The sequence below is a fragment of the Zonotrichia leucophrys genome, chromosome 3, assembly GCF_028769735.1.
Source record: "Zonotrichia leucophrys gambelii isolate GWCS_2022_RI chromosome 3, RI_Zleu_2.0, whole genome shotgun sequence".
Lineage (NCBI taxonomy): Eukaryota > Metazoa > Chordata > Aves > Passeriformes > Passerellidae > Zonotrichia > Zonotrichia leucophrys.
The window spans coordinates 25,564,034-25,588,171 of NC_088172.1; positions in this window are offsets into that span (position 1 = coordinate 25,564,034).

Sequence of the window (24,138 nt, forward strand, 5' to 3'; positions counted from 1 at the left end):
GACCAGATTTAAACAGTAAAAAGAAATAAATTGTGAATTATAGGACCTCAAGAAAGTAATTTGTCCTAAGAAAACAAAAGAGTGTCAAGTATTCTGCTTTTCTGCTGCCTTTTGCTATGCTGTTGGATCTACTGTACATTGTCCTGGAGACAGCCTCAGTGAATGATGTGAGCTACAAAAGGGCTCCCCAAAATGTTTGTATTTTGTTTGGGTAATTTAATTTTTCTGGTTTAGAATGTGTTCCTACAAAGAAGTGTTGGGATGGGGAGGTGTCACAATGGAGGGAGGATAGTGGTTAAAGTAGTTTATTGCTAAGTAAAAAAAAAACCCAAAATGCAGAACAATGAGAATTTTATTCTCCAGAATTGTACCCTGTCCTCAAAGATTTGCAAACTTAATTCATTGCTGATGTCCATGTGATTTTTTTTTCTCTTTAGTCAATTTTTACTTCTTTAAATGTGGGTTTGCTCAGAAAAGGTCTGATTTAGCCCCTGTAAAAAGTGGAGATGTGCAGCTGTGCATGCCTGGCAGCCCAGATGACCTTACTTGCCTATGAAAACATCGGGGTCTCTCAGGACTTCACAGTTTTAAATTTTTGAACTAACACATTTGAAGTTCTGTTTAGTGACCTAACTCATCCTTTTGTATTCCAGTCCAAGTTTTTGGTTCAGTATTTCAAAATACAACAGTGTACACACTGACCAAACATAATACTGAATCAGAAACTCAACTATGAGAAGATACAGCCACCCTTTCCAAACTGGAATACTCCCGATTGACTTCAGTCTGTTTTGCATCAGCTTTTGAGTGTGCTACTGTCTCTAATGCAGAAGAAAACATTTCTCCAACCAACTTTTTGGAAGGGTAAATATGTAACTTGTAAAAAGCCCAAATACAGAATGTTCAGAGTTCACCAATACTTCTTTATGTCTTGATATTTATTAAAATCTGAATCCTTTTCGATTAATAGTATGATTCTAAAACACAGTTTATCTAATTCTTTTACAATTCTTAATTCTTTTTAAAAAATGTTGAATTGTCTGTCAGTGATATCCCTGTATTCACATTTCTGTGTTGAAGAAAAATTGCTGACATTCATCATAAATTATTTAATTTTTACAGTAACATTTTCTGTACACAGTCTTTATACATCTGTTAAATCAGTGATCCTGCTTCAGAAAGAGCTTTTAAAGGGATATAAATTAGATTTTCTTGACTTTAAGTGTCTCTGTGTTGAAAAAATGGTTTCAATTTGCTAAGATTATTTTTGCTAGATTAAGGCATTCATGTTATATTTTAAGCCAGAATCTATTTTTTTTTTGTTGATTTAAAATAGGGATTTGGATAGATTAATGAGTAAATTATAATTTAGACCACTAGTGCTCACCATTTTATGATCTCAAATCTCTCAAGATAGTTTTTTCTTTTTTTTTCTTTTGACTTTGATAGGAAAGAGGGTTTTTTTTTTTTAGTTATTGATAACATGCGTATATTGATATGTGTGCTTTGCAACACAGCAACTGCCTTGAAATATAGTGTGAAGAACACAAGTTCGTGGTGGACAACATGTGACAAGAAATTAAATTTTGAGCTGCCTTTTGAGTGCATGAAGGAGAGAAGAGGACCTCTGAATTTAGCAGTCCCAGAGTCTCTAATAGCTGTTAGAAAAAAATGATGCTAATTAAAATTAACTATGCTCCTTGCCAAGTGGTGAGTCATATGACTGCACATTAGTCAGGAAATGGATGATTGTGTACATTAAAGGCTTCCCTTCTATTTCCATCTCTGTAGACTGATTTCACATTGGACTAGCTCTATTGTCTGGGTTGGAAAAACATGCGATTTTCACTGACACAGTCTCACATGGGTGAATATCACAAATAACACCTGAATAGTCCAGTCCTTTGGAAACATAAGTGGGAGCCTTCTCTATGACAGTACAGCTGCACTACTGTAAAGCAGCACTTAGAGGTATGACACTTATTTGCCTGTGAAACCCTTGCAATTCTCTTGTCTGAAAAGCAGGGTGCTTTCTCTATTGCCTTCCTTTTTTATCTGCTACAACACAGGGAAATTTCCAGAAACAATACAGTGCTCTGGGAACTGAGACCCAAGCAGCACAGGTTTTAAGAGAAATAAATAGTTCCTCTTTTCATTTATATTTGCAATACATATCCTAAGAAGAGAGCAAGGGGAAAGAAGAGAGATGATTTCTTCCAGATGACAGCTTTCTGGATGGAATAGAAAGTCTAAAGCACAAAAAAAATTTTCATTAACATTCAGATTGCATGTCATTTTGATTCACACTCCCTAAGCAAGTTAATTTGGGCTGCAGCCAACCTTCTTACAGTGTGATGACAACACCACAAGCTTCACCGCCTCTTTTCATTGCTAATGATTCCTTGAGTGACAGTCGCGGTCTCCGAGCGCCGCACGACTCTTGGCCCTGCAGCGACCGCAGTGTCAGAGCTGCCTCTGCCCTTGGCCCCCGCTGGGCTCTCTGCAGCAAGGACATTCTGCCACGTCAGGATGGCAGCAAAAAGGGGGAAGGTCTGCTCAGGACTGCACCCGGAGAATCTTGTGCTTTCTCTGTGTGTTGCTGTGGTATAAAAGCCACAGTGGGTCATCTGATCCGCTCCCAGTGCCTCCACCCTTTCAAACTAAACAAAAAAGGGACAAAGCAAAAAAAAAAAAAAAAATTCACCTCAACACTGGCTTCTTTGTTAAAATTGTAACTGTGACTTGCTTGCCTCTCAAAAGGAACTATGGAAGCTTAACACTCATCACATATTGCAAATTGTTGATTGTCACTTCAGTCTTTGCTAGCATGGGAAATATTTTACCCACTTGCTCTTGTGTATGGGTGCTATAATGTCTGATCTGTTTCAATCCCATGCCTCTATGGTAACAGTTTATTCTGGGGCCTGTTCAGCTGTCTATATGTAAAGGGTAGTTATTCTAATAATTCTTGAACTCACATTCATAAAGTACAGGGAATGCTTTGGAAATCCTAAGTATATGATTACTTATTGAGAAAAGCTGGGCAACATCTTATCAGGGTTTGGGGAATTTAAATTTATGTGTAGGTTATAAAGAACTCTGTAAAACTATCCCTCAAGGGATTGAGTCTTACTGGAGAGCTGCTGCAGTACCCTCAAAGTCAGTGGAAATGTAGGGGTTGTTTATGATCTTTGGATTGATTACATATCTATAATGGCCCCCAAATCTCATTAATTTCAATGGAATAATACTGTGAGCATGAAAAGAAAGCCTTTATATCTGCAAATATTCAATGTTACGGGGAAATATATGCTTGGTTGATCATTTTTCAACTGTGTTGAGAGTTCTGGTGACATGAATAGAGACTTCACTACAGTTCTGGCAAAGGAATGATGAAATAAGGAATATGGTCACACTCATAGCATCTGTAAAAATGAAAAACACTTGTTTAAGAGTCTTCTCCCTGAAGTTCTCATTGTTTGTGCTACTTCTGGGATCCAAATATTACTTGTTTACTAGAAAGCCAAATGGTATTTGAACTTATTCTCTGGCCTTAATAATTATTGCTTTATTACTATAGTCCATCCTGTTTTACTTTTCACAATATGAGTAATGTGCAGATCCCTGCTAAACATGGTCCTTGAGCCATGCTTAACTCACCAGATGTGCCAAAGAAGAGGGTGCAAATAGTCCAAAAAACTGTGAGGTGGTGCTCTAACAATTTAAGCATACAAAAAAAGACTGAATTCCAGTACTCTCAGGGATATTGGTACAATGGAATTTGCTTATGTATATGTGTGTGTGTATACATACATGCAGAGATGTATCAGTATAAAGATGAAAAGAATAAGGAGAATAGAAAGATCTTTTTAAAGGTGAGGACAATGTGCATGTCTTGGTTGAGTGTGATGCCTGAGGGATCTCTTCTACTTATTGGGGAGTATTAGCCTTCCTGTGCCTCTGGAAGCATCCCAAGCTTCTGATGTGATGTCAGTAATGGAGAGACAACCAGACCATTTTTTCCTCTGGCTGTTGTTACTATGAATTTCCCTAAAGGCATGACTGGTTTCACAGGTTACAGGCATCTTTACTTTAGAAACTGTGTCTGTTTGCTCATGAAAGCAAGGGACCAAGTATTATGTAGAACACCCACATGAACTACCTGGGAGGTCCACTGAGAGCCAAGGACTTGTATAAAAATACCTTGAGCACTGACTTTGTAAATACAGGCAAATGAAAGAGCAGTGGAGACTCATGAGATCATATTTTTGCCATGTGGAACACAATCATGTTTCAAAACCTTTGCTTTCCCAAGTGAGAGTGTGCTGCCATCCTTCTACTGCCTTTTCTTCTTTTATATCTGGCATTAACAGCAGGATGTTTTGGCTTCATATCTGGAATAAGAAGCAAAGGTGGAGCAGCTCCAGTGTCAATATCCAGAGGCAGATTCAGCACTCAGAACTGCTACAATTTATAGTTCTTTCTAGCACAAAGCAAGATTTGTGGAGCAGCTGATTATACATTATATTTCAGTCATAAAATACTACCCATAAAAATATTCTGTTAATAGTGAATGAAAGATATTGTTTTGCATGTAATAAGAATTGTGTTTTATTTGCAGTTGAGGAAGGAAGGCCAGAAAGGAGTAGTTTGGACATTTTCACCGTTCCTAGGCAAGGTCATGATTTTTCCACATATAATATCTGCTAGGTAAAAGTGACTGTTCTTACTACATTTGGCTCTGTTCCAATCTTTGCTGTGCAGTTTTCTTATTTAGAATTGGGGGTTTAATTTTGCAGCTTCTTTAATTTCCTTTTTGATGCAAATATGCATAAGCCATTTCTGTGTGCACAAGATTTTAGCATAATAAAAGCCAATAGGGTGAATCTCTAGTTACTCAACAGACCACATATTTCATCCATTTCATATCAGGATCTGAAGTGTGGATTACTTAAAAATGCATTTATTAAGTCTGACCTACTTTTTAATCTTCAATATTTCACGTGGTTTCTTTACAATGTGGGGAGCTCCAGGATCTGCATGCTCCTGCATACTCAGGTTGCTTTAGTCGGTATAGGGAAACAACCTTCATTTGCAGTAGGAAATATGTCCCACTAGACAGTCATCAGGGCTGGAAACTGGCAATTCCTCAGCTCAAATTTTGTTGGTAATGCTGTCTTAGGAGGGTTGGTCATCTTTCCTGAGTCTTTCTATTTGAAAGCTTTGTGTTTCAAGTGCTTATATTTGCAATTGTGCTTAGAAAAACTGACTCTGGGTGATGCTTGTCGTGCTCAATCTCTTCTCAAACCAAAAATGTGCAGAAACTGATTTACTGTTATCTCAAAATAGTAGCAGCTTTCATAAGTCTTACAAAAAATAATTACAGTATGAATGAGACAAGTACTAGAATCATTGAGAGAGGAAATTAATATTGGCAGTCCTTTGCCTTCTTATTAAAAATCAAAGAGAAGTAATAACCAAAATTTATAAAGTGTGACTAGGAAAAGGAAAACAGTAATCAAGACTAAAGAAAAGACAGTGATATGTATTTAATGTGATGAAATAGCAAATAAAAGAAAGGAGAGACAAGATTGCTAGTTGCTACTAAATGTGATGCAAAAGCAAAGTTCAGCAAAATAGTATGCCAATTTGAGATGTGTCTTAGAAATTTAAGTAATAGGAAGATAGCACTTCTTAAACAAAATACATTGTAAAGCACTTAAGCCTGTGCATTTTTAAGCACTATGAATTATATCACTTTTGCCTAAAGACTGAAAGATTCTTACTGGATTTACGCATTCGACAATGACAGGAGCTGATGTCATGTTGCTTCTCCTATAATCAAAGTTATGATAGAATGGGAGTCTTTACTAGTAATGAACAGATGGAGAAAACATTTTTGGAAATTAGTTAGAAAGAATATAGCCAAGATGCCTCTATATATGAGATCTGTGGTTTACCAGTGCAGACATTTAAGAGGAACAAATTTCAAATTTACACATATTTACACACTATATTTGTTGAAATAATTTCTTGAAGTCTTAGACAATCCAAGATTACCATATATGCATGCTCAGTATAAGCATATATATATTTGAGATATAATCCCATTATTATCCTTAAAACCCGCAGTGGTTTTATAAAATGGAAAAAAGATCCTTACTTTTGTTCACTACAGCTCATCTTTCTTTGTCTTACATATACTCCCTGGTGCTTCCATGTATCTGATTTCTGGCAAAAAAAAAAAAAACAAAAAACCAGCAACAAAAAAAAAAACAAAAACAAACTGCAAAAGTTTCTTGAGAGGATGTGCCTACTGTTAGAGCAAATTGGTTTTGAAAGAAACCTGAATTCAGGTAATTCAATTTGCCCTTAAGGTCAAAAAGGCAGGTGGAGCTAGATCTGAGGAACATGCTGAACTTCAACTCTCTTCCCAGCATTTGTTACTTCAGTAAAGGTCAGCTGTGGGGCAATGGTGCACTTTTATGCAATGGCATTGGTGTTACATAAACAATGGCCTCTTCTGAAAAAAAAACCAAAAAAACCCAAAAAACAAAAAACAAAACAAAAAAAACCCCAAAAAACCCACAAAAACACAAACAAACAAACAAAAAAAAAAACCAAAAAACCCCCCAAACCCAAATACTAAGCTTCAAGAATGTTGAGCAAATACTCCTAAAGAGAATTAATCCCTTACATTGAAATATAGCAACAACGTAGATGAACATTTTCAAACAGCTACTATGTATTTATAAAGAATACATATGGTTATGGAAAAAAAATAGAAAATTGAGTACCAGTTATGCAGTTATATAACTAGTATAGTATAGCATAGTATAGTATAGTATAAACTATCTGAAGACATTCTTCACTCAACACTGCTGTTTTATTGCCCATAAATTTTGGAAGTATCATACCCCAAAAAAGTTGTTAACTTGGTACACAAACTGGTATGCTAAAAAGTATTGAAAATGTTTGCTAATTTATCTGATTTTGTTTTGTTTTCCCTGTTTCCAGCTGTTATTAGCTAGCTGGCCTGCCTGGATTTTAGATGGTGACAGTTGAGAATAGTTTGTTTTTAGCCTTGCATCGCAGGGCTGACAATATTGTTCACTACGTGAGACACTGTCAGCCTTATTTCCACCATGATGTTGGTGAGCACTTAATGCCTGTGGATCAGCAATAGTGATGTTAGCTGTTAACCACATCTACTTTTCTGGCTGTTGTTTATAGTTTCTCACTGATCAAAGACTTTATTTGAATCTCTGCTAGACAGGACCAAGGCAAGAAATGAAGTTAAAGCTTTGTGCTGTCTCAGAAGTAGTATGATGTTTCCTTTAGATATAGTGTTATCTTTTGCTCTCATGAGTACATTTGTTTCCACAGAAGAAGCTCTGCAGCGAAAAAAAATACAGGGTTTAACTACCATGGGGAGATATAAAACCCAATATAGGACATATGCTGAACTAGAAAGAGGTTGCACTGTAGCACATATATTTAAATAGACTGAGAGTTCATTCTCGTGAAACTGCTGTTCGTTGGGGCTGCACGATAACAACATATGCAACCATCAAAGCACTTCTCAGCTTGCTCATTCTGACATGGGGTATGTGGCAAAGATGCAATCTGGTCCATACTAAAAGTCAATGTATTTGCTAGGATGCAGACATAGCAGTTTGGTTATGACTGCATGCTTCATTGTTCACAGAAGAAACGTGTCAAGTGTGATTGCATTCTTCATGACTACTGTGAAGTTTCCAATACTTGAAATCCGTTTATTTCTTTTTATGGTTTTATAATAGAATAGGGTGTTTTTATATTTTAGTATAGAATAAAAAAACTTTTGCTCTTTGTATCATTATTTTATAGCTACTAGTGAATTTTGAAGCAGACAGCTGTGTGTTTATTGCAGTCGGGGAACAGAAAATCCTAGGCATGTACAGGCCATAGTACTGCAGTTGAGTGGCAATTAGCAACCAAACTTCTTCATTCTCATAACTAAAAATCTGTTTCACAATGACCCTGATGAGTTGATACGGTTCCTCAAAAAATGACTTTGTTGGTGTCTCATATATTTTCTGAGGCAATAAAACAGTACTTGGTGTTAAACTCTTTTTTAGAACTGTTCCTGAACCAATAATTTTGCAGTTTACTTTCTACATTTATGACTGAGATAAATCAAAGTCATGTGTTGCATACACACAAGTGGAAAAGATTATATATTAATGGAACCAGGGATTATATATTAATAGAAGGAAAGAGATTGCCTGAACTTGAAAGCAATGTAACATTAAGGGCAGAATGAGGACCCTGATTTCATATATGTACTTTGCTGCAGTTTTAAGAATTCATTCAGTGTTTATGTGAGGACCTTGAGAATGATTAATAGTTTATTTGCTTTCTGTCATGCCAATAATTTTGTATTAATAGTAATTTTGATACCTTGAAAGACCCCTTTTTTGGAGGTGCAGCTCCATGAAAGTGTATAAGCCTGGGACTCTGTATGACTGTCAGGCATATGTATATTTTGTATAAATCAGGAATTTAATGACCTAAATTTACAGTTTCTGTCACAAAATTGGATATATTTCCTCAATAGGATATATCTAGGATATATATATATATTATACTATCAGATAATAGTACATATATAAATATATATATATATACACACTGTTATATGTATAGAATAGGATGTATTACCTCAATGTTGCATATTTTATCCATTTATCCATTCTCTACATGAATACTTTTCTACAGATTGCTCTCCATGTTATCTTTTCTTTATAAAAATACTCTATTTTGCAGATGAAAGTTTCTGTATATTTTTCAGGGGATTTTAATAAATCTTGAGTAGTTCTCATTACTTGAGAATTAGCAACTTTGATTCTTGCCCACTAGACTGTCACAGTACAACAGTAGAACCCAGGCTAGCAGCAGAGACTGTTGTTTCTTACCTGAAATATGACTCAAAAAGATTTTACCAGTGAAAAGGCAGAAAATGGAAAGTTGCATTGGAAATCTTCTTCCAAAAATAGAATAATATAGACTTCATTAATGGCATAAGCATCCAGAGCAGTTGCTGTCTTTGTTTCTCTTAAGAGACTGGCCAGAAGAGGAAGACAACTTTGTTATGTGACAGTGCAATTTACCCAGTATCCAACCAGAAGGAAAAAAATAGGCACACATTCCTATTTTTTCCCCATAAATTCATACCTCTTTACCACCCCTTGATTTTTGTTAGAAGCCTTTGTGAGAAATTGCATTTGAAATTCTTTCTCAAGCATAAAATTGGATAGTTGGAGGTTCTGCTCAACAGAATATGCCCTAGACTTCAAAAAGTTAGGTTCAGTGATACTGTTGTTTTCATGCACAGGTGGTACAGAAACACAATTAATTTATCCCAAGCAGGTCAGTGGACTGATGACTGGGGGTGTTGGGGAAAAATCTCCCCTATTGCTTCTTGCTGGATCAGAGTAACTACAGAAATATAATCCTCCTGATACCTAATATGGGGTCAAAACTGGGGAAGAGAGAAGGATTTAGTAGATTTATAGTTCCTGTTTCTCAAAACACTGCTATCTTGGAGAGTTTTTAAAGGATATACATAATATAATCAGTCCCTTCCCCAGCCATGTGCTTCAGGTCATTGGTTCTTTGCTCAAGGCCATGCTAAAAGCCACAGCCTTACCCTCAGTAAACTTCAAACTAGATTTCTCTAATAGGAATGTAGTCTTCCTTTCTCAGAAACCATTCTCAAATTCAGGAGAATGTCCTTCAGGTCTGAAAAGCTTCCTTTGTGAAGATTTTTCTGCTTTGTTATGGTATGCTGAGGAATATGAGTGGGAGGTTCAGGCTGTAGAACAGAAGTTTCCAAGCTCCTAGTAGATTAAAACCTGATTTGTAGTAAATGTGTCCAGAAAGGAAGTGGAAAGAAAAACAAACTAAACAAAACTGTATAAAATATTTTTAAACACAGAAGAAATAGAAATAATAACTCCTCAGAACCTGTGTACAGTTTCAACTTCCACTTGTACAGAATTTCTATCTAATCGCTGACTAAAACTGCTAAGCACTGGAAACCTAATTTGCAGGAGCACAGCTGTGAAGGAGATAGCAAGAAAAGGAGAGCTTAAAAAACAGTAGAGTTTGTGCTTGAAAATTTGGCTTCAAGTTAGCTTCCTGGGTCACTTTACCTCTGTCTAGTGTTGAGGTCACAATATGTTAATGGTGATAGCAGCAAAAAAAACCCAAAAAAACTCCTTTGCTCTTGAGGATTATTTCTTTGCAAACAAGATATTTTGCATCTGTAACCAGAGAGGAAAAACAAGCCAAAGAAGCAGAAAGTTAATTGACAACCAAATGGGCTAATTTGAGTATGGGGTACCCAGAATAGTGTTATACTCTTTACTCTGTGCTTGCTGATTATGCAGAACTCTACAAACAAGATGACTGAAGCTGCCTTTCTCTTCTGCTAGGACCCACACCTCAATGCCTTAATTCCTTATCTGACCTAACTCTGTACAAGTATATTACCTAAAAGAAACTGAGAAGCATGGTTTTCATATGGGTCAGCTAACTCCCTAGACTCTCATTTCTAAAGGCAAACAGTCTCCTGACCTGGCCTATTTAAAATAAATAACAGGATATCTGATATTCTTTTAAGGAGGTATATTAAAGAGCTGGATTATAGGTGTCTCTTTGATCAAGATGTACCTGAGCCAGATAGATGGGTTAGATCTCTATATTTAATAGAAATAGTACACATTTTCCTCAAAAAGCCTTGCATTCATCATTCCCTCCCAAAGGAGGGATGCGACCACAGCTCTTCTTCATTGTGACCTGACAGAAAAGGGAATAGTAAGGAAAATTCTTATTCTATATTATTTTCTGAAATAGTTGTGGCTCTTAAATACAGCTCTAACATGACTGTGTGTGTCCACAGGTCTTCAAGGAACAATCTCAAATCTTTCACTGAGTTGATCCAGTCTCAATTATTCTAATCCTTCCTCACCCCCTGAAAATCAACCATGAATGAAATGCCTTTGTAAAAGTCTTTTCCCTCTAGGTTGAATTTGACTGGTATTTTATTGGTCTGAGAAATAGTAAAGATAGACAGAAATTAATATACACATTCCATCAGGCATCCAGATATTCTGTGCCACTGATGAAGTTTGGTTTAAAATGTTCATCATTGGCACTGTCATGCTCATCATCTTTGATGCTCATTAAAGGCACTGTCTTTAGAGGGAGTGTATATGACATATTCTAATCTAGAGACTACAAAATTTTAACCTAAATAATTTTTTGATTCTGTACATCTATGATTTTGAATCAGACATGCACGCATGTAATTTGACGGCAACTGATCCAGGATTTTTCAAGTGGTTAACATTCCTGTCAAACACATATGGAATAATTTGATCATTTTATCTCAAATTAATAAATACAAAATAAATCAGAAAAAAATATATTTCTGATAGGACTTTAGAAACACTAATGATTTGCATTTGGACTTTTACAACATGAGGCATAGGCATATTCTCTCCATCAATATAAATCTCTAATGCCTCCTTAACTACTAAATCCTGTGGTAACAAGTCGAATGCAAGTTCAGATCCACAAGCTTAGTACTAGTGAAAAAGGAAGGGAGGGAGGGAGGGAGGGAGGGAGGGAGGGAGGAAGGAAGGAAGGAAGGAAGGAAGGAAGGAAGGAAGGAAGGAAGGAAGGAAGGAAGGAAGGACCATCATGACACATTCTTCATTAGTTAATATCTATTTATCAAATAAATCAATAAAATATTACTGTAAAAATATTTTCATGATCACCCTTTTTGTTGTCTATTAGACCTGAAAGGTAATAATTATTTACATAAAGATTCAAATATGAGTTCCATAGCTTGTGCTAGTTGTTAAAGAAGTTAAAGAAGAACAATTAATATTTTAATATAGTTATTAAAAATAATCTGTGGTCTGATAGTATTTCTGATAGTATTTCTCTACTTCAGAGGCAAATCTTCAAGTCTTGTTTTAGTCAGGGGAGCTTTTTGGAGTTATACAAAGTACAGATACACACATTGTACTGCACATAATGTGTTGCAAATAATGTATTTTTAGTAATAAATAAGCTTTTTAAAATTCAATAAAGGAAAAATAAATTAAATGAAATTTGAAGAGATGAAAACCAGAAATAGTTACAACAGTTGAAAGCAGCCTTTGTAATATTTTTGGAATTTTGTGATGACTTTAAAAAGAATGATATATTTGGCCAGAATAACTCCATAACGTCTGTGTATCTGCTTACCAATTATTTAAAACCATTACATGTTTTTTAAATTGCCTCTACCTACAAATATGCTAAGTGGTGTTGGACACAGTGGTAGAATCTAAAGACAAACAGATTGACATACAGCCAAACACTAAAATAAGACTCTGCTTCCAGGGAAAATATGTATCTTTTGATGCTTACTCAAGTCTTTTATGTTCTCATACTAGTGAAAAAAAATTAATTACCAAACATTTTCTTATCTTAGACACACACCTCAGGTTTAAAATGCTTAAAATATAAACAGGAAAATGAAACGTGCTGCATATTACAAAAGCATTTTACCCAGTAGCAAAACATGGTGGATGTCGCCAGAAGGCTGAAACAAAGACCAAAAAGGCAGAATGCAAAATAAACTAAATTATTTTTCTGTCATCTTCCCGTGTATGGGATCAGTGTTTTATCATTACAAAGATTTGTTTTGTGGTCCTAGTTGTCAAGTTTAACTTCAGCTAGAATTTAAAGTTCTGTGCTCTTATCCTGTTAGCAATGAAGGTCAGCAGCATGCTGGCTTGTGTCTGCATGGGCAGAGCCAGTGTACTGAGGCAGGGCTTGCCCTTCCTGTTCTTGTGACTTAGACCACACCTGGGAGCTGGCTTGGCCCCCAGTTCAGGAATGTCACTGAAAAATTGGAGAACAACAAAGGGCCCCAAGGTGTTTGGGAGTCTGGAGCACTTATCCTGTGAGGAAAGTCGGAGAGAGCTGGACTTGTACAGCCTGGAGCAGAGAGAGGCTTCAGGGGACCTAAGTGGAGCTACCCAGCAGCAATGGGGAGGATATCAAGAAGGCAAGTATTTAGTAAAGTGTGTATCAGGAAAACAAGAATCAATTATTATAAACTGAAATAAGGGGAAGTTCTGAGAGTAAATAAAAAGAGTACAGAAAAATGTTCACTAGGAGTATGTTTAGACAAGGCACCAGGCAACCCAAGGATCTCCGGGATCTCTGCTCCCAGAGGTCTCTAGGACATAGCTAAACAAAGCTCTAAGTAGCATAGTCTTAATTTGGTGCTGGTCTCACCTTGAGGAAACACTTGAACGAGTTGAGTTCCCAATGTTCCCTAAAACATGAATTATCCTCTGTCTGTTTCTAGATCTGCTACTTATTTCAGGATTGCTGTAAAATATGCTGCTGCATTTTGCATAATACTTCCATAATACATTAAGTCCCTGGAGTAAGGAACATAATTCAGATTTCCCTCAGTCCCTTGAGGCTGCTCTGTATTCTTGAGGGAATGGGACAGTTATCCCAAAAGACATATTAGGATAACTATGTAATTAAAGTCAGTGACTTAATGCAGGTTTTCACATGGATTTCCATAAGAAATCATGGTTCTTCATGAGTTCCTATTGTGTTATTTTAATATTGCTATTTAATCTCATCTTTTTGTGTTCAATTTCTATGTTGTTGAAGCAGAAAAGCCTAAGACCAGATATTATGGAATGACCTGAGTGAACTGTGATCTTGCAAGAGGCCATCAGCCTCCTAGCACAGCCCTTCTTCATTTCAGGCAGTCAGAAGAATGGTTTTGGTGTCAGCCACAAGGAGGTGGTGCCACAGGTTTCACCACTGGGTTTTGCAGGGCTTCGCTGAGAGCAAAGAAACAATGACATTTGGAACAGCAACAAACCTCACATTTGGAAAATGCTAAGTCCATATGCCAGAAAAGTGGCAGCTTTATCTTAATGAGGATAGGATTTTCACAGCCTAACAGGGGTTTGGATACTGGATGTCCTCAGCTTCTGTTTTAGAAACAGCAGTATTCTTTTGTTGAAAGCTTTCAGTAGCCCTGTTTTTGAGGCTCCATAGGAAAGCTTTGAATACTCCAAGTGCAAAAAGTAAAAACCAAATCCCAGGTTTTTACAATGGGAAATTTTAGACAGTATTAGCAGTACTGACTCCACCTTCAATGTAAAATGCTGAAGAGGAAATGTGCAAAAGGATGGCAATACTTATATGCAATACTGTTTCAGAGTCTTGTGCCAGTAAAATATCTTCATGGGAACTGTATAAGAATTCTCCACTGTGGGTTTTACAGCTGCTTTTGCCAATTTTTGTTGTTAATGTTAATTACGATTTTTCTTTTCACTGACAATCTTAGCCTATACAGTATTAGGACTTGGTTATGATAGGTGTTTTTCATTCCCCAAATAATGCACTCTGTTAGAGAAAGTGAGAATAACGGGGAGTGGAGCAGGAGCGGATAACAATATAATGTGAACATTTCTTTTAGTGACTGCCTCACCAGAGAGACATACAGTCTCAGTGGATGAATTTTAGCCCTAATTAGGACATTGTCAGTGGAATAGTTACTGTCCTAATCAGGAACTGTGGCAGACAAGTGGTTTGTTAGACAGGTTGTAAAAGATAGACAATGCATAATAAAGTCACCAGAGACCAGACAAGGTATTGATGATGATCCCAGTGCTCTTTCCAATGCTGCTCTTTGCATTGAAATTTTGGGCTTATTCCTCTGATAAATGTGCTCTTTCCTGTATGACTATGACCTTTGAATGCCTTTGTTAACATACAACACACTTACATTTGATGCCAGGATAGCACAAAGAACCTTACAGGAAGACTGGTGTTGTTATTTTTTGTCATCTGCAGAATAATCATGTAAGTGTGCCAATGACTATAATTGTTGAGTGGTTTATATCCTGACCACTTGGACTAAGTTTTACAAGCAGTTTTGTGCTGTATTTCAATCTCGCAGTAACAGAAAAACAAGAAAACAAACAAACACACACCAAAAATCAAATTGTTCCAATGCCCATGGCAATAGTACTTCTTATTAAGTTTCCTTAGGCAGAACTGTTTAAATCTGGGTACACGAAGATTCTGGAGAGCAGCAGACAGTATTTGTCTTCTACTTAAGGCTGCCTGAGACTTTTCAAGTAGATCTTACAGCTGAGCTCTCTAATGGCCTATTGTACTCAGAGTTTGCTTAACAACCTGAGGGTAGGAAAGCTCTACAAACAGAACCAGGCAGACTCCATAAGTGGGCTGAGGACAACTGCAGGAGGTTCAATAAGGCAAAGTTCAGGGTCCTGCACTTGGGTCACAACAAACCCAGGCAGCACTGCAGGATGGGGGACGAGTGGCTTGAGAGCTGTTCAGCAGAAAGGACCTGGGGGTGCTGGTTAACAGCCAGCTGAACATGAGCCACTGTGGGCCTTGGTATGCAAAAGGGCAATGCCATCTTGGTCTAGACCAGGAGCAGTGTAACCAGCAGGACCAAGGAAGTGGTCATCCCCCTGTACTTGGCCGTGTGAGGCTACACTGCATTCAGTTGAAGATCACTCACTTCAAAGTATTGAAGCACTGGAGCATGTCCAGAGAAGGGCAACAAGGCCTGTGAAAGGACTAGAGAATCTGTCCTGTGAGGAACAGCTGAGGGAGCTGGTTTTGTTCAGTCTTGAGAAGAGGAGGATCAGGGGGGACCTCATCACTCTCTACAACTCCCTGAGAAGAGGCTGCAGTGAGGTGAGGGTCGGTCTCTTCTGCGGTGCCTGCAGTGAGAGGACAAGAGGAGATGACCTTAAGCTGACACAGGGGAGATTAAGATTAGTTATTAGAAAAGAAATGTCACTATTGGAGTGATCAGGCATAGGAATAGATTGCCCAGGCAGGTAGTAGAGTAACCATCCCTGGAGGTCTTTAAGAGGTGCCTGGATCTGGCACTGGGTGATGTGTTTTTGTGCTTCAGGGGTTAAAATGGTCATGGGTTGATGGACTTGATGATTCTAACGGTCACTTCCAACTTTGACAATCCTAATATTCTAACATACAATAATAATGGTAATTTCAGCAATTGTAGTAATGGCAAAACTCAATTAGTAATATGCACCAAGGAAAGTAGGTTCATGCCCTTTTTTCATGCCAAGTACAATTATCCTGCAGCTACCTGAAAAAAAAAAAGAGGAAATTATCTGAAAAAAAATTCCATTGGAGTTACTTTTTATCCTGATAGAATTGCCATGAACATTTCCCATCTTGCCCTCTGCACACAGAAGTTGCATACTTGTTAGGAAGGCAGAATAGGTTAGGAAGTTTGTGGCCTTTAAGGTGTGCTGCTCATGGAGACTAGAATCCCATATCCCATCTTGTGACTTACTACTCATCATATAAGGACATTTCAGGAGCTTACACATTTAATTGGTAAGGGTAAAACACATGGCAAATACTATTTCAGGTAGGGTCATTCGTCATAACTGGGAATATGGTCACATGGAATGTTGTCATCCTCTGAACAAGAATGAATGAATGAATGAAGGTGGACTTTTTCAATCCATCAGAATCCAAGAACATTGATCTACTTTGTCTTGCTTTATTTCTGAAATTATGTCTCAATTTATGAAATTATTTCCTGTTTTCCTTATTTTTTAGTTGTTTCTTTCCCCATTTTCTCTGCACTGCATTAATAAAACTGCTGCTTGACCTTCTGTCTTGATGTTCAGACCTGTGGGAAATCAGTAAATTGCCTAGCAAGACAGCAGACCATCCACTATCATAGAGGAAACCCTAGGTGAAATAAATTCAGCTTCTGATACCTGACCTGGCTCACATTCATCAAAAATAATGTGCAGAGAGTGTGGTCTTGCAGACAGATGAATCCAAGGTGGTGGAATCATTTTAGAAACAATTCTTCTGAGATAAATTACACCAAGGGCTGAATGAGAAACCATATGTTGTTAGGATTATGGAAGGCAGACATTGAACAGGGAGCTGTTTTTCCAGTCTGTGAGACTTATACTGCTAGCAGCTGGGAGCTGAGAAATATGAAGTGGAAGTTGGTAGATTGTCTTTCTGAGATTGATAACTCAAAGGTGATAGTGTGGATGTGTCCAGCACTCATGGTCCAAGTCCAGCATCCACACAAGGAAAAATGCAGAGATTGATTTTCACACTGAGATGGATTCAGAAAAGGCTACAAGGATTATCTGGGACATAGAAAACTTGTCTTTACTGTGAGAAATTGAGGAAGACCAGTGTATTTAATTTATCCTCTTGTGTTTTGAAAAATAACTTACTAAGGGTCCACAAATCTCTTCTTGCCATGCAAGTATTCTGCTCTGGAAATCAAAAGTCCTTGTGTCTAAGAAGACTAAAGGTTTCTGACATAGGACATATTTTTAAAACAAGATAGTGATAGGGCCAAGTTTGACATCTGGCTATCTGACACTAGAACAAATCCAAACTGAAGTAACTTCAAGCTTGTCGACATTGGGAAAGCAACATTTTTTAATCAAGGTGGACTCAGTAATTTCTTAAGATTCTGTTCTAAGTTAAACACAATTAATTCAGACTCTGTAGGTGCAATCCTAGCTAGTTAAAGAATGATGGTAAAGTCAATATTACAAATACATAATTGATAATAATTAATCTGCTAATTTCAATTTACTAGCTGAAAACAAAAAGTAGTAGAAGTAGTTAGCTGCCAGCCTGCTCCTGCCTACGGGTGGTTCCATGAAATCCTCTCATTAATTCCTCCTTCAGGTATTATTAAAAAAAGCAGTGTACAGATCCAGTGGAGGAAAAAAATAAGTCCTGCATTATCTCCAGAGTTAATGGTCAAATAGATCTTATCATGGAAGGTGACAGCTTCACCACTGTGAGTGACAGACTATTGTTATTTACATACAGCTCATTTCTGCGTGGTGAAAAATCTGACATGGTGGTGAAGGTCTTCTAGTGGCTCAGTTGCTAAGAGATAGGAGGATTTGCTTTGATGCAGATAATAAACAGCTGTTTACACAGCATGTTTGCACATGCTTTAATAGGATCACTTTGCTTATTTGGATGTTTTCCTTACTGGTTGCACTGTGTTAACATCTGTCAAACAACAAATAGCATTACCTGAAATGTATTAATATTAATGAAGATGCTATTTTCATCATGGGAAGGGCATGAAAGTAAACCTCATTCTAAAAAATATTTTAATATTTTTTCTCATTTGACCAAGTTTACCTTTTCCTCACATGATTTCTTCACGCATATGTGTTTACTAGTGATTTTATCCCTTAACTCTAAATCAGAATAAGCAAGAATAACTTGTAAATGGTTTCATGATTTTTTAAGCCTTGAGGCCACAGGTTATGATCATGCTGCACACAAACCATGCAATTTCATTAATTAGTTCATGGAATTGACATTTATGTCTTTTGAGTGATCTAAAGCATATCTTTTGAGAATGGTACAGCCATTCTGGTATGAAAGGTCTTAAGCGAAAAAGAAAACGCTGTATCTATAAGAAGTTGCTCCTGTGCTTAATCACACTTAAAATTTAAAAATGTACCTCCTGACTGTAGTATTAATTTAGCTTTGCTTTCAGACACTGAACACATTTTTGTGCCTTGATCTGACAAGTTAGAGCATGTGGTATGTGGCAATACAGTTGGAGGTACATCATCTTTGTGCAGCTTTCTGGCATTGTTTAGCAAGTTTTAGAATTATAAGAACTATACATACCCTGTGGACAGTGGGCCACTGAATTTCTGGATGTCTTATCTTTGCTTCACCATCACCATTCTGGCAGTATTATTTCTCCTGGACACTGTGGTTATCAGCCTCTGGCCAATATTTATTTGCTGTATGTCAAGTAGAAATGTGCACTTGATTGCAATAGCTTTTGCCCATTTGAAGCTTTACATGAGTAGTTTAACAATACTCCTGCTTCAATGACTTTAACATAAAAGCCTGGCTCTGTAATTCTCTGCTTCTAATGGATATAAAAAAACCCAGTGCATGTGTGTTTTCTTGAAAATCACTATCAGCAGTAATTTAATATTGTACACAGTAAAATTGTAAAATTTTCTTAGTGTTCTATAACATTAATAGTTTCCAGAGGTGACAGACCTAAAGTAAGTAAAACAACAGCTCTTTCCAGTTTTCATATGAAAGCTTCAGCTTTTTATTCCCACAGCCTATTTACATTATTCTTTTTAGCACAAAATAATCATTTTGAAGCATACCAGTTTTTTCCCATAAGCCTACTAAACTTCATGCATACTTACAACTGACAAGTTGATGCTTTTACTTTTTTTTAATTCAAAAGAAAATTTGATGTCAATAAGAAGGATTTTTTTATAATTGAAAAGAATACACATATATATACACACTATTCTATAAATGGATAAAAAATATTCTCAGTCTTTCCTCAGTCCCATAATTTAGTTTTCTGATAAAGATCACTGGAATTTTAAAGGACTATTGGAGATTATAATTAATACTGTTTTCCTGAGCACATCTCTTAACTGTATGCCTATTAGCCCTGAAATAAGCATTTCTGTTCTCTTTGCCCTTACTGATTCCCAGACATCCAGATTGTGATCCTTACAAGCTGGTCATTTCCAGCTAAGAGACTTGACATCTCAGCAGTTTCCAGAAGTTAAATGCATATTTTATTCCATTACACTTATCAAAAATATATGAAGTTGGGTTTTGGTTTAGTTTTTTTTTTTAATATCCATGTTCCAGTGTAAGGACTTCCATACTTTGCTGTAGGTAATTTTACATATTGCTATACAACAATTCATGAGTATCATCATGAATTTATTATGCAGGAATAGAGATTTGCTACACGTAAAAGTTAGTTTAAGTTAATTTTTGGTGTAGGGTAAGGTATGAATTGCAAGTGTGATAACTATTTCTGTCCACATGTTGAACACTGAGGGTATGAGGGGGCTGGATATTTGAACGCAGTATTTCCTTCAAAAGGTTTTATAACAGCAGGATGATGGTATGTAAATATCTTATAAAAAATGGCTGTAACTTGAATCAGTATCAAGACTGTTATTGTCTGTTTAAATTTTAGAAAACATGTTATTGCTAAAAGAAAGTTATATGAACATCATGTTGTTGCAAGATGAATGTGTTTGACAGTACATTTAGCTAATGTCTGTGTCCTGTAACAAATACAGTGACAGTTAGAATTACCTATATCTTCTAGTTATTGTTCTGAAATAAACCATAAATCAGCATGAAAATGATGCACAAAGAAAAGCAAGAATCTTTTTGTTTTTTAATATCAAAAGAGGTAGCAAAGAGATGTGTTGCAGGACATGCTTAAATATATTGTGATGGTGCAGCTTTATCCTACTTCTCAGGGTGGGATTGAAGCTTGTGGACTTGAATACCTCATATATCTAGGCTCAGTACACAGGTCAGGCAACATGATGGGGACCTGCAGTGGACTTGCATCAGAAGTACTGCTTTTAACAATTTGATTGCCAGTGAGATTTCAGCTTTATTAGCTGATCTCTGCAAGTATATCTCAACAATTCATGGCTTTTGATCTTTACTTTCTCACTGCTGAGGATGTCTGGTAGCTTCAAAGAATACATTATAATTGCAAGAATTTTGAATGCTCTGCTGTCTCTAAACAGTAATGCAATCTGGGCTAATCAATGGGATGTAAATGGCTTTCAGGAAAAACTTCAGTGAGCACCATGTTCAAAGCAGGGTCTGATTCCAGCTTCAGCAGAGTTTGGCAGGAGATGGGAGCAAATCAGAAGTGCCTTGCAGCTTTGAGTTACCAGCTCTGGCAAGTCCATTACCAATGCCAGAACAGAGCTGCCTCCCCTCCTTGCTGAGCTCACCTGGCATGGTGAGTCCTTGCTGGCTAAGGGAGAGCATCACCAGCAAGGAGAGAGGGTGGCTGCTGAGGTCCTGCATTCTGCTGGGTATCTGCCAGCATCCAAATGCAAAGTCTTTACTCTGTGAGTGTCTCTGGATTTCCAATTAGTTCAAAGTAACTTGGGATGCACTACTGAAAACCTGGCCTGGTAGAGAGAAAAGACACTGCTGGCGGCAGACATAGCCTGCATCTTTGGAGAACAGCACCCACGGAGACAGAGGCTTCACAGTGCAGTGGGAATAACTGTATATGGGACCTGATATGTTTCCCTGAGTTTGTCTAGCTCCCTGCTTCAGGCCCCTGCCTCAGGGGTAATGCAATCTGTTTTTATACAGCAGTAGTAGTCACCTAAATAAAAACCTTCTCAGAAATCACAGCAAATGTTAAAAAATTATAGCAAAAACTACCAGACTGTCTTGCAGAGAGGTTCTTCCACGTCTTGGTGTTAGACTTAGCTTCTTGTGAAAATGTTGCAAAAAAAAAAAAATTGGCACTAATTTTTGAGTCTCAGCTGCAGTCAGGCTATGTGCCTGAAGCTGACACTTTCTTGTATCTAGTGTTTTGAGGTGTCTTCATTAAAGGTATATTTGGCTGTTGCATGTGTGAAATGAGCTTTACTGGCTGTGTCTATGCAATATGCCCTGAGCAAAGATGAATCCAGGGAGAAAAATGTCTTTCCTAGTTTCTAGAAGCTAAAGAACAATAAACCAGCATAATCTTCTTGCTGATTTCAATGAAAAGGCAAGTTGAAAGCAATAAGCAGAGCCTACCTACTTCTCCTGTGACACCATCAAAAGTGTTTGAAAACTGCATCAATTTATTCTCTTTTACTGGAGTGAGACTAGGCAGGGACTTGGCAGAGAATCTACTGCTTTCCTTTTGTTACCTTGGTGCTGAAATGAATGTCACAAGCTGGCATCTATTCTATTTGGGATATAACATTGTAATAACCACAAGAATAATGCATCTCTAAAATTATGTACAAAGAATTTACTCTGGTTAAACGCCTTTATTTGATATTATGCGTCAACTTTAATTTTGTTGCTCTTGTCTTTGTCTAAATTGACTATAATTGCTTTAACTGATATTATATAATAAATTTCAAAATAATCACATTTTGCTACAGCCTTTAGTGCAAAGTACTTTTCTGCACAGTGCAGCCTCTGTTTTTGTAAAAGCTATGTTCCCAGCCACCTGGCAGCTCATTTTCAGTTCATGCGCATTTAGTTACAGCTGGCACAAATAGCAGAGTTTTCCAAGGACACTCTGCAGACTTGTCCAGTGGAAATTATAACCACTATAAAATTTTTCGTGATCAAATTTTGTTTTCTCAGGCCTGTTTTGTCAGATCATGGTCTTGGGTAGAAGTACTGGAGTCACTGATCTACTAGGGTGGCATGTCTAACTAGAATTACATTGAAGGTAAGCAAACAGCTTTTAAATAGCAGAAACTTTTCCTTCTGTTGATTCCATTGCACAGTCAGCATTAAGGACATTCAAATATTCTCATAGAGATAAGCTGCCCACCTCTGAGGTTTTGTTTTTAAACTTCTAAATTTTTGGTGGTGTTTTGGAATTTGCTGGTTTTGTTGAGATTTTTTACCATTGCAGAGGTTTTAATGACAATTAGGATTTATCGGAGGGGTATATCCAGAGACTTCAACTCTTGAGAGTGTGCCAGAAAATTAGAAAAAAGTGTTAAACCAGTACAGAATATCAACCTCAAAAATAGCATATACAATGTAGTTAAAAATAATTAAAGACTATTGCTTTAAAAAATAAAAACAAATCTTATAGCCTTAGAATATGTCCTTGTCACATTTAGTAATATTTTCCTTCAGGCATGTGACTGCAGTAATTCTGTCCGGCTGCCAGAAGGGTGGAACTGTTGCCCAGGAAGGTAACATGATTTGTACAGATCAGTCCGGGAGAACAGTGGCATCCGGAGAAACAGACTAGAGGCCGTCAGAGCTCCAGGTAAATGTCTGAGCAATTCAGTGGCAGATTTTTCACAGTCCTTCTGATCCTCACAGGAACACTCAAGGAGGTAAGAACCTGTGCAGTGCAAACACATTAGTGGAGTCTTCATTGATTGCCTAAACATATTGACAAATACCTACCATGTTCTGCCACAAGTATATTTTTACAATATTCTGACTTAAAACAACTGTTATTTTAAAGTTTGGATTATTTGTACTGTTTCATATGTTAAAACATATAATTTGAGATGGGAATTGTGTGCATATGGAGTTAGATAATATGGGTATAAAATCCATCAGTCAGAAAGTTCTCAAGTTGTACAAACTGGTTTAGCTGCTGGGTCCAAGGCATTGTTTTGTTCATGCTGGTATTTAGAGATTCTTAAGTAGACAGCTTGATTCCTAAGTGAGCAGAAATTGAACTCACAGTAATGGTTTGCAGTCAAGTAGGGAGTGTAAGTTTGTATTCCTCACTTGCCAGACTGTATAAGTAGTGAAAAAGGCTGCATTTGCAAAGAGAGGTGCAAGAAAGTTGTTAGTGCCCTATAAATCAGGCAATAGAATCAAACAAACTTAATGGAATTAGGAAACTCCAACTCCTTTGGTTTCTCTGCTAATGCTACAGTATAATAGTCATCACAACAAAAGAAATAATGGCAACTTTATACAAGGCAAAATTAAAATGAAAATCTGCAATGGAATGTATTTTTAAAAAGGGGCCTATTTTAAATTGTAAAATCAGCCCGAAGTCTGATGATGAACAAGGGATGCCTTCAGTTTTAGCTTTCATATTTTTCAGATTCTGTATTACATTTGCGTGTAATTTGAACTTCAAATAAATTGCAAGTTGTCCTCACAGTTTATTCAGACAAAACAATCCTTTTCCAGTCTGAGAACCATCAGAGGTTCAGTCTCCAAAAAGTATTAACAAAAGGTAAACTAGGAGAATGTGATTTAATTACCTGAAGCTGTAATTGGACGATTAACCCTTATATGCAAATGGACCAACCTTAGGAAAGTGTGAAAAGTCATGACCCATCCTCCATCATGAGCACAGCCCCGGCTGGGCTCTTGTACTGCCCAAGGTGTATCCTCTGAAGGCCTTTTTAATAAATACTACTTTATTCCTTTAACTCTCTATGTAACCTCCCTAGTCATCACAAGGAAAGGCAAGAATTTCCTGCAAATACCTTGCAG